Source organism: Meles meles, chromosome X (assembly GCF_922984935.1).
Source record: "Meles meles chromosome X, mMelMel3.1 paternal haplotype, whole genome shotgun sequence".
Taxonomy (NCBI): Eukaryota; Metazoa; Chordata; class Mammalia; order Carnivora; family Mustelidae; genus Meles; species Meles meles.
The window spans coordinates 91,042,512-91,058,793 of NC_060087.1; the positions used below are offsets into that span (position 1 = coordinate 91,042,512).

Here is a 16,282-nt window from a genome sequence, read left to right on the forward strand (position 1 = left end):
CTATTTTTTTCACTTACCATAATGTTTTGAAAGCTCATTCATGTTGTAGCCTGCATCAATACTTCATTCCTTTATTTTTTTTTAGTTGAGGTGAAATTCACATAACATAAAGCTAATAATTTTAAAGCAAACAATTAAAGTGGCATTTAATACATTCACAATGTATGCAACCACCATATCTATCTGGTTCCAAAACATGTTCATCATCCCAAAGATAGCCTCATACCCATCAAGCAGTCACTGCCCACTCCCCAAAGCCCCTGGCAGCCGCTAATCCACTTTCTGTCTCAATGGATTTTCTTATTCTGGATGTTCATGTAAATGGAATCATGCAGTATGTATGGCATTTTTGGTTTGGTTTCTTTCATTTGGCACTGTGTTTTTAAGATTCAACCACATTATACCCCACATAAGAACTTCAGTCTTTTTTATGTTTAATAATAATTTATTTCATGAATATAGCATGTTCTGTTTATCTATTAATACATTCACATTTGGGTTGTTTTCATCTTTTGGTGATTGTGAATCATGCTGTTATGAACATTCATGTCCAAGTATTTGTTTGAATACCTGTTTTCAGTTCTTTGGAGTATATACCAAGGAGTAGATTTGCTTGGTCATATAGTAAGTCTATGTTTAATTTCTTGAAGAATTTATCAGACTATTTTCCAATAGCAGATGCACCATTTACATTTCCACCAACGATGTACAGATGTTTTAATTTTTCCACATCCCTTCCAAAATGTATTTTTCCAATTTTAAATTAGAACCACCCAGTGTGTGTGAAGTGGTCTTATTGTGGTTTTGATTTTAATTTCCCTAATGATTAATGATGTTGAATATCTTTTTGTGAGCTTGCTGGCCACTCATATACCTTCTTTAGAGAAATGTCTATTCAGATATTTTGCCAATTTTTAAACTGGGTTATTTTTTTTAGATTTTTATTTATTTATTTATTTGACACAGAGAGAGAGAGAGAGAGAGAGAGATCACAAGTAGGCAGAGAGGAAGGAGGAAGCAAGCTCCCTGTTGAGGAGAGAGCCCGATGCAGGGCTCAATCCCGGGACGCTGGAATCATGACCTGAGCTGAAGGCAGAGGCTTTAACCCACTGAGCCACCCAGGCGCCCCTAAACTGGGTTATTTTTTAACTGTATTTTGAACTGTAAGTGTACTTTATATATTACGAATATTAGTCCCTTATCAGATATATGATTTCCAAACATGTTCTCCCATTCTGAGGGTTGTCTTATTAATTTCTTGATGGTGTCTTTTAAAGTACAAAAGATTTTAAATTCTGGTGGAATTCCATTTATCTTTTTCCTTTCACTGTTCTTGCTGTTGTTATCATATCTAAGAAACCATTGCCTCAACCAAGGTCATGAAGATTTGCCCCTGTTTTCTTCTAAGAGCTTTATAGTTGTAGCTCTATAATTAATTCTTTAATTCATTCAAATTAATTTTTATACATGGTGTGAGGTAAGGGTGCAACTTCATTCTTTTGCATGTAGCTATCCAGTTGTTCCAGAACCATTTGTTGAAAAGACTATTCTTTCACCCCACTGATATCTTGACATCCTTTGAAAAATCATACATACATGGCCATAGATGTATGGGCTTATTTCTGGACTCTAAATTCCATTCCACTGATCTATATGTCAGTCTTTGTGACAGTACCACACAGTCTTGATTACTGTAACCTTTTGTAAGTTTTAAAATAATCAAGAATTAGTCTCCCAGCTTTGTTCTTCTTTTCCAGGATTGGCTATTCAGGATTCTTTGATTCCATATGAATTTTAGGATCAGTTGTCACTTACTTCAGAAAAAAAAAGAAGTAGTCAGCTGGGACTTTGATAGATCGCATTGAATCTGTGCATCACATGGGGAATATTGTATTTTAACAATATTAAGCCTTCCAAACCATAAATACTAGATGTCTTTCCATTTATGTAGGTTTCTTTAATTTTTTTCAGTGTTGTGTTATAGTTTTCAGTGTACAAGTCTTGTACTTCTTTTGTTTAATTTATTCCTAAGTATTTCATTCTTTCTAATACTACTGTAAGTGGAAGTGTTACCTTAATTCTTGTTTCAAATTGTTTATTGCTAATGTATACAAATATAATTTTTTGGATGTTGATCTTATATGTTATAACTATGCTGAGTGCATAGCAATATACTGAATTCATAGCAATATAAGATATATGTTATAACTATGCTGAATGCATAGTTATAAGATAAAAGATCAACATGAGAGTCTGTGGACTCTAAGAAACAAACTTAGGGTTTTGGAGGGGAGGAGAGTGGGGGGTTGGGTGAGCCCAGTGGTGGGTATTAAGGAGGGCACGTATTGCATGGGGCACTGGGTGTAGTGCATAAACAATGAATCTTGGAACACTGAAAAAGTTAAATTAAAAAATAAAATCAAATAGAAATTGTAAAAATGTATAACATTTCAAGATATTATAAAAGAATAGAATAATAAAAAAACTATGCTGAATGCATTTGTTAGCTCTAATAATTTCTAGTAGATTCTTAGGATTTTCTGTATGTAAAGTCATGTCATGTGCAAATAGAAATACTTTTAATTCTTTCCAATCCTTATGCTTTTTCTATTTACCTAATTGATCAGGACAGAGACCCTAGCTAAATATTTAATAGAAATGATGAGAATGGATATCTTTTTCTCGTTTCTCATCCAAGGGGGAAGGTTTCAGGTTTCCATTCATAAGTATGAAGTTAGCTGGTTTTTTTTTTTTTTTCATAATTGCCCTTTATCAGTTTGAGGCATTTTCCTTCTACTGCTAGTTGCTGAGTGTTTTTATCATGGAGGATTGTTGGGTATTGTAAGATTCTCTTTATGCATCAAGGTAATCATGTGGGTATTTTTTTTTCATTCTATTAATTAGGTGTATTACACTGATTGATTTTAATATGTTGAATGAACCTCATATTCTGGTATAAATCCCACTTAATTTTGGTATATAATCCTTTTAATGTGTTTTTGAATGTGTTTTGCTAGTATTTTGTTGAGGATTTTTTGCATCAATATTCGTAAAAGATACAGATCTGGAGTTTTCTCATAGTGTCTTTGTCTGACTTTATTGTCTGCATATCACTGGCATCATAAAATGACTTGGGATGTGTTCCTTCCTCTTCAATTGTTTGGAAGAGTTTGAGCAGGATTGTGTTCATTCTTCTTTAAATGTTGGTACAATTCACCAGTGGAGATATATGGTTGTGTGCTTTTTATAACTTGCTTAATTGGATTTGCTAGTGATTTGTTTTTGTTTTTTAAAAGATTTTACAGCTATATTTGTAAGGAATACTGGTGTGCAGTTTTCTTTTCTTGTAATGCCTTTCTCTGGTTTTGGTAACAAGATTTTATTATCCATGAAGTATTGGCCTCATTGAATGAGTTGGGAAATTTTGCCTCCTCTTCCATTTTTTGGAAAATTTTATGAATAATTAGTGTTTGTTCTTCTTTAAACACTTGCTAAAATTTATCAGTTATCTGATCCTAGGCTTTTATTTGTGGGGAAATTAAATTATTTAATCTCTTTATTTGTTGTATCTCTTCAGATTTTCCTTTTCTTCTTGTCAGTTTTGGTAGTTTGTGTCCTTCTAGAGATTTTTGTCTATTCCATCCAGTGTGTCTAATTTGTCTACATACAGTTGTTTATTATTTTATAGTTATTTTATTCTGTAATGTCAGTTATTTTTATTCTTTATATAGTTATAGTATTCTCTTATAGTTATTTTTATTTCTGTAATGTCAGCAGTAATGTTCCTTCTCTCATACCTGATTTTAATAATTTGAGACTTCTCTCTTTTTGTTTTGGTCTGTTTAGTTAAAAGTTTGTCAATTTTATTAATTTTTCTCAATGAACCAACTTTTGGTTTTGTTGATTTTTTTCTATTGTTCTTCTACTCTCAACTTCATTGATTTCCATTCTAATATTTACTATTTCTTTCCTTCTGCTTGCTTTTGACTTAGTTTATTCTTTGTGTAGACTTTTTTTTTAAGTAATCCTTACACCCAGGGTGGGGCTTGAACTCATGACATGAAGACCAAGAGTCACACGCTCTGCCCACTGGGCCAGCCACGCACCCCTTTCTGTAACCTTTCAAGGTAGTAGGTCAGGTATTAATTGAGATCTTTTGGGTCTTTTCAAAATATAAGCATTTCCATTAATAAATTGTTCTCTAATCACCACTTTAGTCATACTACATAGGTTTTAAAGTGTTTTAGTTTTGTTTTCATTCATCTTCAAATATTTTCTAATTTACTTTGTTATGTCTTCCCTTAACCATTAGGTATTTAAGGATGTGTTATTAAATTCCATGTATTTGTGAATTTCCCAATTTCCTACAGCTAATTTCATTCTGATGTTGTCAGAGAACAGACTTTGTATGACTTCAGTCCTTTAAAATTTAATCAAGACATTTTTATGAGTTAACATATAGTCTATCCTGGATAAAGTTCCATGTGCTCTTTAGACAGTATGTATTCTGTGTTGGGTAGAGTATTCTACATAAGTTTATTAGATGTAGTTGATTTATAGTGTTGTAAGGTTTCTATTTTCTTGGTGATCTTGTGCCTCGTTCTACCCATTATTGATATTAGAGTATTCAAGTATCAAAATATTATTGTTAGATTGTCTATTCATCATTTCTGTCAGATTTTGCTTCCTATATTTTGGGACTCTGTTCTGAGATATTTAGATATAGATACAGATATAGAGATACATAGATATTTTCCATATACTGTTATAAAATGTCTTTTTATTTTTATAAAATGTCTTTGTCTCTAGTAACAACTTTTCTCTTAAAAGTTTATTTTATTTGATGTTAGTATAGCCAGTGCATCTCTCTTTTTGTTACTCATGGCATGGTGCATTTTTTCCCCTATCCCTTTACTTTCAATCTATTTGTGTCTTTGAATCTAAAATGTGTCTCTTGTGGTCAGCACAAAGATAGACCATGATTTTTATATCCATTCTGCCCATCTCTTTATTTTGATTGTATTGTTTAATCTATTCACCTTTTTTTTGAGAGGGAGAGAGCTGAAGTAGAGGCAGAAGGAGAGGGAGGGAGAGAATCCCAAGCAGGCTCCACTCCTGGGATGGAACCTCATGTAGGGCTGGATCTCATGACCGTGAGATCATGACCTGAGCCAAAATTAAGAGCTGATGCTTAACCAACTGAGCTGCCCAGGTGTCCTTTAATCCATTCACATTTAATGTAAGTACTGATATCGTAGGGCTTGTGACTGCTATGTTGCTCCTTATTTTTTATATCCTATGTATTTTTTGTTTCTACATTTCTCCATAACTTCCTTCTTTTGTATTAAAAAGCATTTTCATTCCATTGTCATTTTTAAAATTCTATTTATTTGGAGTTATTTTCTTCTTGTTTGCTGTGTGTATTACAATTAACGTCTTAAGTTATAACCATCCAGTTCAATGGCAACTTAATTTCAGTAGTATATAAAAAGTTTTCTCCCATAAACCTTCATTATCATCCTTCTTTGTGCTTTTATTTTAATAAAAATTACATCTTTATACATTGCATGCCCATCAGCACAGATTTATAATTATTGCTTTATGCAACTGTCCTTTACATTAGGAGAAAAAAGAGTTAAAAATAAAATATACATATATACTCTTTTAAAAAGATTTTAAAATTTATTTGTCAGAATGAGACACAGAGAGAGAGAGAGAGAGAGAGAGAGAGAAAGTACAAGCAGGGGGAGCACCTGGCAGAGGGAGAAGCTCAGCAGGAAAGCTGATGTGGGACTGGATCCCAAGACCCTGGGATCATGACATGAGCTGAAGGCAGACACTTAACCGACTGAGCCACCCAGATATCCCCTCTTTTTTTGTATTTACCTATACAGTTACCTGTACTACAGGTAAGAATCCATGTGGATTCTAGTTACTGTCTAGTGTCCTTTCATTTTAGCCAAAAATACACCTTTTATTGTTTCTTATATTTTCTATATTCATATATATAAATATAGTATAAAATATAAATAAATATTTCTTCTATTTCTGTATGGTGAATTCTCTCAGTGATTGTTGATCTGAATATGTCTTACACTCTCATTCATTTTTGAAGGATAGTTCTATGATAATAGGATACTTTGTTGATAGTTTTTTTTCTTTTAGCACTTTGAATATACTGTCCCAATAATTCTAGCCTCCTTGGTTTCTGATGAGAAATTCCCCAGTAAAATTATAAAGGATCCCTTGTACATGATGAATTGCTTCTGCAGTGCTGCTTTGAAGATTCTTTGTCTTTGACTTTTGACAGTTTCATTCTAATGAATCTTGGTGAGATTCTCTTTGAGCTATTTCTATTTGGAGTTCATTGAACTCTTTAGATGTGCAGATTAGTGTATTTCATCAAATTTTGGTAGCTTTTGGTTACCATTTCTTTAAATATTCTTTCTGCCCTTGTGTCTCTTCCTTTTCCCTCTGGGACTCCTGTTATTAGGGTTGTTGATTCACTTGACAGTGCTCCATAGTTCTCAGATGGTTCTATTCCATTTTCTTCATTCTTTTTCCTTTCTATTCCTCAGACTGGATAATCTTCTTTGACCAATCTTCAAGTGTGCCAAAAGTTTCATTCTTCTGCAAGTTCAGATATACTGTTCAGCTCCACTAGTGAATTTTTCATTTCAGTTTTTGTACTTTTCAACCCCAGAATTTCTTACTGGTTCTTCTTTCATTTTTTAAGTATTTATTTACTTTTTTTCTTATTTTTATTTAAATTCCAGTTAAAAATATGGAATTCTTCATGAATTTGCATGTAATCCTTGTACAGGGGCCATGCTTATCTTCTCTATATTGTTCCAATTTTGGTATATGTGCTGCCAAAGTGAGCACACTTATTGGTTCTTTTTAACTAATTTCTCTCTCTGTATTAACATTCACTATTTAGTGAGACATGTTCTCATATTCTCATGGTTTCCTTTACTTTTAAGAAAACTGATATTGTTGATTTAAAGTGATTGTCTAAGTCTCTTCAATAAATGGTGCTGGGAAAACTGGACAACTATATGTAGAAGAATGAAACTCGACCATTCTCTTACACTGTACACAAAGATAAACTCGAAATGGATAAAAGACCTCAACATGAGACAGGAATCCATCAGAATCCTACAGGAGAACATAGGCAGTAACTTCTTCGATATTAGCTGCAGCAACTTCTTTCAAGCTATGTCTCCAAAGGCAGAAGAAACAAAAGCGAAAATGAACTTTTGGGACTTCATCAAGATCAAAAGCTTCTGTAGAGCAAAGGAAACAGTCAACAAAACAAAAAGGCAACCCACAGAATTGGAGAAGATATTTGCAAATGACAGTACAGACAAAAGGTTGATATCCAGGATCTATAAAGAACTCCTCAAACTCAACACACACAAAACAGATAATCATATCAAAAAATGGGCAGAAGATATGAACAGACACTTCTCCAATGAAGACATACAAATGGCTATCAGACACATGAAAAAATGTTCATCATCACTAGCCATCAGGGAGATTCAAATTAAAACCACATTGAGATATCACCTTACACCAGTTAGAGTGGCCAAAATTAGCAAGACAGGAAACAACGTGTGTTGGAGAGGATGTGGAGAAAGGGGAACCCTCTTCCACTGTTGGTGGGAATGCAAGTTAGTGCAGCCTCTTTGGAGAACAGTGTGGAGATTCCTCAAGAAATTAAAAATAGAGCTTCCCTATGACCCTGCAATTGCACTGCTGGGTATTTATCCCAAGGATACAGATGTAGTGAAAAGAAGAGCCATCTGTACCCCAATGTTTATAGCAGCAATGACCACGGTCGCCAAACTGTGGAAAGAACCAAGATGCCCTTCAACAGATGAATGGATAAGGAAGATGTGGTCCATATACACAATGGAGTATTATGCCTCCACCAGAAAGGATGAATACCCAACTTTTGTAGCAACATGGACAGGACTGGAAGAGATTATGCTGAGTGAAATAAGTCAAGCAGAGAGAGTCAAGTATCATACAGTTTCACTTATTTGTGGAGCATAACAAAGAACCTGAAGGACATGCGGAGATGGAGAGGAGAAGGGAGTTGAGGGAAATTGGAAGGAGAGATGAACCATGAGAGACTATGGACTCTGAAAAACAATCTGAGGGTTTTGAAGGGGTGGGGGGTGGGAGGTTGGGAACAAGGTGGTAGGTAATAGGGAGGACACGTATTGCATGGAGCACCGAGTGTGGTGCAAAAACAATGAATACTGTTACGCTGAAAAGAAAAAATTAAAAAAAAAAAGTGATTGTCTAGTGAAGTCCAAAGTGAAGTCTTCCTCAAGGAATTGTTTCTGTTAACTACTCCTTTTCCTATATATGAGCCATACTTTTTAGTTTCGTTGCATGTCTTATAATTTTTTCTTGAAAATTGGAAATTCAATATAATAATAATGTGAGGACTTTGCATATCAAATGCCCCTCAAATTTTTGTTGGTGTAACTATTTGTCATTGTTGCTTATTTGTTTGTTTAATGATATTTCTATACTAATTCTGTCAAAGTTTGTATTTTTTTTATCACATGTGTCCACTAAAGTCTCTGCTTGCTTAGATTAGCATCCAGATACTTTACAGAGATTTCCTTAAATGCCTGGAACCAATGATCTCCCAGCCATTGCCAAGTGACTGAGCTCACTGGAGCACAGCTTCAATTCTCAGCCAGGCGGTTCACAATCCTCTTTTAGCCTTCTCTTCCTGCTGGTATAGAATTCTACGGGTTAGGGGTGCCTGGGTGGCTCAGTGGGTTAAACATCCGCCTTTGGCTCAGGTCATGATATCAGGGTGTTGGGATTGAGCCCTGCATTGGGCTCTCTGCTCAGCAGGGAGCCTGCTTCCCCCTCTCTCTCTGCCTGCCTCTCCACCTACTTGGGCTCTCTCTCTGTCAAATAAATAAAATCTTAAAAAAAGAGAATTCTACAGGTTAGGCAGTGGTGAGGCTTTTGTCTATTCAGGTCTCTCATCAGCATGTACACAGCCCTGGGCATGCTCCCTTTAGTACCTGTTCTTTTCCAAAGATTTCCCTTTTAAGACTTGTAGTAAACTTATTGTTTATCTCAACTGTTATCTACAGTCTGAGGCAGCTGTAATAATAAACAACTAATACTGATGCTCCCAGGGAAAAGTTCGTTGGCACTGGCACACCTCTGTGTTAGGTCATATATGGACAAGCTTTGTGAATGCGATCATCCTGGGAACCACCAAACAGGTCAGTAATGGCAGTCATTTGGGAATGAGGCTTTGAAGGAGCTCCTACCCTTTTCTGTGCACTCCAGTGGCTGCCAAGTGGTTGGTTTTCACAATGATTTGAGAGCTATTAGTATTCTAGGCTACCACATAGCTGAGCATAGGGAGATGGGAATAGGGCAAGAGAAAACACCACAAAGGTCAGTGTTCTTACCAAGATTCAACTGGTTTTTTGTGGGTTTTGTTTTGTTTTGTTTTGTTTTGTTTTGAGTAAATAGTTTCCTGGATTGCTGCAAGTCTTTGGTTAACTTCCAGAGTTCTAAAAAAGTTGATTCTGACAATTTTTGCCAGTCTTCTCCTTGGTTTTATTGGGGAAGTATTTTCAGAGGTCTTTATTCCCACTGTTGTCCTCAAGCATCCTTTAAAGACATTTAAATAATAAGAAAAATAGTTTATAAATTTACCCATATAGTGTCCATTTTCGGTCACTTCATTCTTTGGTGAAGATCTCTATTTCCATCTTGTTTAATATTCCAAGCATTAGAAAATTCCTTTCTTTAAAGAACAGTCTGGGGGGTGCCTGGGTGGCTCAGTGGGTTAAAGCCTCTGCCTTCGGCTCAGGTCATGATCTCAGGGTCCTGGGATCGAGCACCACATCGGGCTCTCTGCTAAGCGGGGAGCCTGCTTCCTCCTCTCTCTCTGCCTGCCTCTCTGCCTAGTTGTGATTTCTCTCTGTCAAATAAATAAAATATTAAAAAAAAAGAACAGTCTGCTGGTGCCAGATTCTTTCAGCTTTTATATATCAAAAAAAGGTCTTTATTTCACCATGGATTTTGAAAGCTCTTTTCACGGGGTACAGAATTCTAGGTAGACTTTTTAAAAAATCCTATCAGAACTTTTTTTTTAATATTTTATTTATTTGACAGAGAGAAATCACAACTAGGCAGAGAGGCAGGCAGAGAGGCAGGCAGAGAGAGAGGAGGAAGCAGGCTCCCTTCAGAGTAGAGAGCCCGATGTGGGGCTCGATCCCAGGACCCTGGGATCATGACCTGAGCCGAAGGCAGAGGCTTTAACCCACTGAGCCACCCAGGCGCCCCAAATCCTATCAGAACTTTAAAGACGTTGCTCTAGTGTCTTTTCACTTGCGTAATTTCTAATGAGAAAGTTGCTATCATCTTTATCTTTGTTCCTCAGCACATAATGTGATCACAATGTGTTTGGGTGTAGTTTCTTTGTGTTTTGTTTTTATTATGCATCTTAGACCCATGAATTTATAGTTTTTATCAAATTTGGAAAAACTTTTGTCCCTTATTACTTAAAATATTTTTCTTGTCTCCCCCCACACCTCCTCCTGCCTGGACTTCACTCACATATACTAGCACATTTGAATTGTCCCACAGTTCACTAATGCCCTGTTAATTTTTTTTAAAGATTTTATTTATTTATTTGACAGACAGCGATCACAAGTAGGCAGAGAGGCAAGCAGAGAGAGAGGAGGAAGCAGGCTCCCCGCTTAGCAGAGAGCCTGATGCGGGGCTCGATCCCAGGACCCTGGGATCATGACCTGAGCCTAAGGCAGAGGCTTTAACCCACTGAGCCACCCAGGTGCCCCTGCCCTGTTAATTTTTCTTATTACTTCTCTTTTTTCTTCGTTTTATATTGAATTGAGTTTATGGCTAAGACTTCAAGTTGAACAATCTTTTCTTCTATAATATCTTATTTGCCATTCATCCCATCTAGTTTATTTTTTCGTCTCCAAAATTATAGTTTTTATCCTTAGCAGTTCCATTTGTGTCATTTATAGATCTTCCCTTTCGCTAATTAATGTTTTAATATATGTTATAAAAAACTGTTTAATGGCCATGTCTACTAATTCTATCACCTGTGTCATTTCTGGATAGGTTCCTGTTAATTTTACTCTTCATTATGGGTCATATTTCTCTTTGTGTTTTTGCATGCCCACTAATTTTTTATTTGGTACCAGACATTGTGATCAGATCTTGTTGAATGTTGGATATTTTATAATCTTATAAATATTCTTTAGTTCTTTTTTCCCTGGAACACAGTTAAATTATTCAAAAGCTGTTCCTTTCAGTTCTTATTTGTAAGATTCCCTAGGTAAGTCTGGAGCATTGTTCAGTTTAGGGCTAATTTTCCCCAATACTGAGGAAAGATCCTTCTTAGTATTCTAACCAATATCCCATAAATCTTGGGGTTTTTCCATTCTGGTTGATAAGAACATGTTCTACTTCTATGCCTGGGTGTGTACAAGCGCTGTTACCGCTAATCCTTTCAGGTGATTCTTTCTCTGGCCTTAAATAATTTCCTCCCATGCCTGGTGTGATCAGTATTCTGCTGAATATTCAAGGAGGACCCTCTTCACATCTCTGGAGTTCTCTGTGAAGATCCTTCCTCTATGGGACTGTATCTCATGAATTCTAGCTATAATGGCCTCCTTGTGCTTAGAAGTCCATCTCTTCAATTTAAGGGGTTGGCTTAGATTTCCTCCCCCCGCACCATGGTCTAAAATTGCTCTCAAGTTAGTAAGACGGGGCAGTTGTAGGGCCCACCAAGTTTGCTTCTTACCTCTGAGGGATCACTGACCTTATTAGTTAATGTTTGGTGTCTTGAATACCCTTGTTTCATATTTTGAAGGCTTTTTATTTTGTGTTTGTTCAGGTGGGCGAATAAATCTGGTCTATCTTGGCCAGATGTGGAAGTCTTCTCTCTCAATGATTTGTTGCTAGTTCAGGGTATAAATTCATTACAGTAAGACATCAAAATCAGTCTAGAAGATTTTGTTTTTTCTGTGATACATAGGGCTTTCAATGCCCTTGTAATATGACTATTTGTATTAGGATAGGCTGGTTTTTTTTGCCTCAGTTGTGATTTAGCAATTGGAGTTTCAGATAAGATTTTTTCTCATTAATTCTGCCAAGATAAAGTTTTACTGTATCATAAGTGGGGAAAGAAGTTTCTGAATCCACAAAGTGAAATATTATGAGCACCTTTGGTGTAATGAGAATTTCTTGGCAGAACTGGACAGGAAGAAAGAAGAGAAAATCCTCTTTTCCAATCTGATGCGGCAAACTCATTTTCCATGCGGAACCATGGGACAAAAACTCTACACTAGAAAGAAATATTTCCAATCATTTTATCCTGTCCTCCAACCAGACTTCTTATCAGGACTTTGATGGATAGGAAGTGTGATTAAAATAATTTCTCCAAGACAGAGAAGTGGGTGAATAGATAAATAGTTGGAATGGTGGTAGGGCTTAGTCTATACCCTGTCTAAGACTCCTTGTAGTTCTAAACCTAATTCTGGAATGTCAACTCTATACTAACCAAGAGTCAACTATAGTTTTCTAAGGTGCTAAGGAAACAGATTAGCGCACCCGACAACTCCAGTGTTGACCAAGTATCATTGTCACAACCCCACAAAAAGACAGTAGTCTTGCAAAAGGGTTTTTTTTTTTTTGCAGTATTGACATCTTACATAGATTATATCTACTGTGTAATTAATGTGTTATATTTAACTATAATTCTAAGCACTAAACACCACTACCAATATTGTATGTCTTCCTAGAATGAGCAGAATCCTAACATGAAGAAGAAAAAAACATAAGAAAGCAAGGTCAGACAGATGGTTCCTAAACTGCTTCTGAGAAAGTTAAATGAAACAGTAACAAAAATATGAGCAAGAATATCAACCTACATGTATTCAATTCCCTGAAAATGATGCAGAAAGTGCAAAAATGTTGAAAACCTTCTTGGAGTTACAAAATAAACTGTAAGTCTTACATTTTTCTGTAGACATTTAAGATTCCACCTTCCATTTCAATATTTCTTCGCTCCTTTTGTTATTGAAATGCTAATTCAGATGACTGCCATATAGAAGACACTGTAATGGATATTCTGAGATTGAAAAATCAAGGAAGGCATTTCTTCTAGTTCAATTCTATAGACCAAAATGTTTAATATGAAGTTAAACCAGTGGTATCCTCTTAGGTTCCTGGGACTTTATTCTAAATAAGTTTCTTCCATTTATATAGCACACCACTGATGTTACTGACAGATTCCAATGTAACATGCAACAGTGGTTCCTAATTGCTTTAGCATTTATCATGCACAAGAGACAGGAGGAAAGTTGTCTCATTTCATACAGCTCAGTTGCATTTCTTATCTCCGAAGTACACTTAAGCAGCAAACTGGGACTTAAGGTAGCTGCCTGAAAACCAGCACCATTAACATGCATGTCTTGGAGGGAAAATGAATTGGTTTTTCTCAAACAGAATACAGTTCAACCTCGTTCTGTGCATTGATTTTGCATAATTTCTCTTTTGCACATTTTATAAATTAGGAGTCCTGATCTGGCTTACCCACACAAATTCTCGTACTCACATTTTCCAGGTTCTGCCTTTGGGCAGTTTTGTTTTCAAAACATTAAAAAGAGCATTTAGGTGCATTTCCAAGATGCCTTTTGGGTTCAATTAGCACCTAGTAATATTTTTCAAAGCAGTCACTGGAGGTGCTTAACTAGTGTGTACTTAGGCATGTTTTACCTGATAAATCTTCTGAATAGATTTTATGCTTTAAAGAAACAGTACCACTTTACATTTTATAGTGAGCATGTGGTTACTATGTATGAAACCAGGGGACTGGAGCAGCTGAAGTTCTGTTCAGGCACTCTACAATATAGATCTTTCCAGCTAATGAGGTCTGATGATTGTTGAAGCCAGCCACACTATGCCTACTCTTCCAGGAATTCAAGTTCCATTAAGATGTGAATCACCAAATGAGTACACAGAGATCGTGAGGTCTTGTTAAGCACAGATGTGACCATGTCTTTGTGGGTCTGTTTGGGATGAATAAAATACATTTGGGCTGTGTCCTGACAGGTATAGATTGCCTCTCTCAAAGTGAGGACTAGGGCTAAAGTTCATATATAATCTGTGACATTAAAATGTGTGATGAATAAATATATATTCATATGTTTTTTAGGTTTATCTCTTTATTTGAGAGAGTGTGCACATGCATGTGCACTCACACGTATGGCAGGGACGGGAAGAGGAAGGGAATCTTCAAGCCGACTATCTGCTGATCATGGAGCCTGATGATGTCGTTGTGGGGTTCGTTCTCACACCCATGAGACCATGAACTGAGCTGAGCTGAAACCAAGTGTCTGATGTTCAACCAACTGATCCACCCAGATGCCCCAATATATAAACTGTTTCTAAAGATGGTCTCTGTTGTGGATAATTTTTTATGACAAAGACAGTCTAATTACACCCTCCCATTGTGATGTCCTTTATGCACAACTCAAGTACATCAGTAAGGTCAAGTTGCACAATGAGCTCAATTGTCTGCAAATATAAAATATAGCTTATGGATTATGCACATAACGTTGGAACCGACTCCCTACCCTGTTCCCCATTTAACTCTACAGGTCCCCCCAATCACCCATTGAGCCTTGGTCAAGCATTGGTCCCCAAATCTTATTTACTTTCAATGCCCTTTTGTGTGGCAAGGGTCATTTGTTAAAGGAAATAGGGAGGCAATTATTTTTCTAGAGTTCCTTTAAATCTTTGGTTTTGATGAGTCCAGCAATATAATAAACTAGTATGTTCTTGGTATTCGACGCGTCCATCCTTCTATATTCCATCAATGCAGAACTGTTTTCTGTCTGTTCATCAGTGTATTTTCTATGTACTCCTATTTGCCTTCCCCGTGGTTGAAAATAAGCATATTTGACCCTTGAAGAACATAGGTTTGAACTGTGCAGGTCCACTTACACATGGATTCTTTGAAAAAATAAATACACTACAGTACCATAAATATATTTTCTCTTCATGATTTTCTTAATGTTTTCTTTTTTAAGAATACAGTATGTAATACATAACAACACATGAAATATGTGCTAATGGACTGTTTCTGTTATCAGCAAGGCTTCCAGTCAGCAATGGGCTATTAGTTGTTAGCTTTCCGGAAATCAAAAGTTAGACGTGGGTTTCAGACCATGAGGGGGGTCAGGGCCCGTAAGCCCTGTGTTGTTCAAGGGTCAAATGTGAATGAAAAGGAAGTCAATTAAAGGGCAAGAGTATGTGGCAAAAGAGGGAGACGAAAGAAAACTGTAAATGATTACCTTACCCTCACCGAGTGGTCGATTCTATATATAATTCATACATCACAGTCCTGCAAGGAAACTCAGCTAAGCTCTACACTAGTACCAGCTCCACATTTAGAAACTCAGGGGTTAACATATTAACAGCACTGAGAAGCCCTGTGTTTCTAAGCATAGTAACTTTTACCCAAATCCTAACTCATCACAATGGCTCTTTCTGAAAAATGCAGTCAAGTGCTTCCACAGAGCCAGAAAAAGTATATATGTTTACAATGGAGTAGGGACGACGTTATTAAGAAAAACGAGTCTCCACACATAAGAACTTTCATGAACACATTTATTGCAAGTAGCTCTATGGAAAGGCAAGTCAGATACATATATAAACACTATACAAAGTTGCAAGGTTGTCTCCCCAAACTGCAAATGAGATGTTTTCAAAGAAACAAGAGTATTTACAAAGGAAGACAAAGCCAGAGCAACTCAAAGCAGATCTGTGAAGCAGAAAGAGCAAATGTGATGAACCACTGGAACTGTAAAGTTTTAGTTTTTACTGACCAAGTGACTGTGTCTGATACCAAATTAAATGTAGAGGTCACAAAACCAAGAAAATAAAATAAAATAAAAAACAAAAATAAAATTAAATAATAATAATAATCGTTCCATCACTGTTTTTTCTTAACAGCAGCATAAACCAGTAGCTGGAAAGTAAGTGATATGCTGGTACACATATTCTAAAAGAATTCTTCCAGCACAATACTGAATAAACTAGTTGTGTCTGTAAACTAAGTAGTGTCAGAAAGACTGCATATTGTTATGCTCTACCTGTCACTATCTGTACCTGTGACTACTTGTATCTGTGACTATTTGTAGGTACTACTGTGCATGCGGTTTCCCATCTATTTATTCAGCAAGTGTTACAC

General features: G+C 36.1%; 1 non-coding gene across 1 annotated transcript; it reads right to left on the reverse strand.

Annotated features, from left to right (window-relative positions):
• Positions 1 to 6,778: 6,778 nt before the first annotated feature.
• LOC123935647 lies at positions 6,779 to 6,885 on the reverse strand. The gene has a single exon (XR_006816936.1). It is a non-coding gene; the product is annotated as a U6 spliceosomal RNA (small nuclear RNA).
• Positions 6,886 to 16,282: the final 9,397 nt, after the last annotated feature.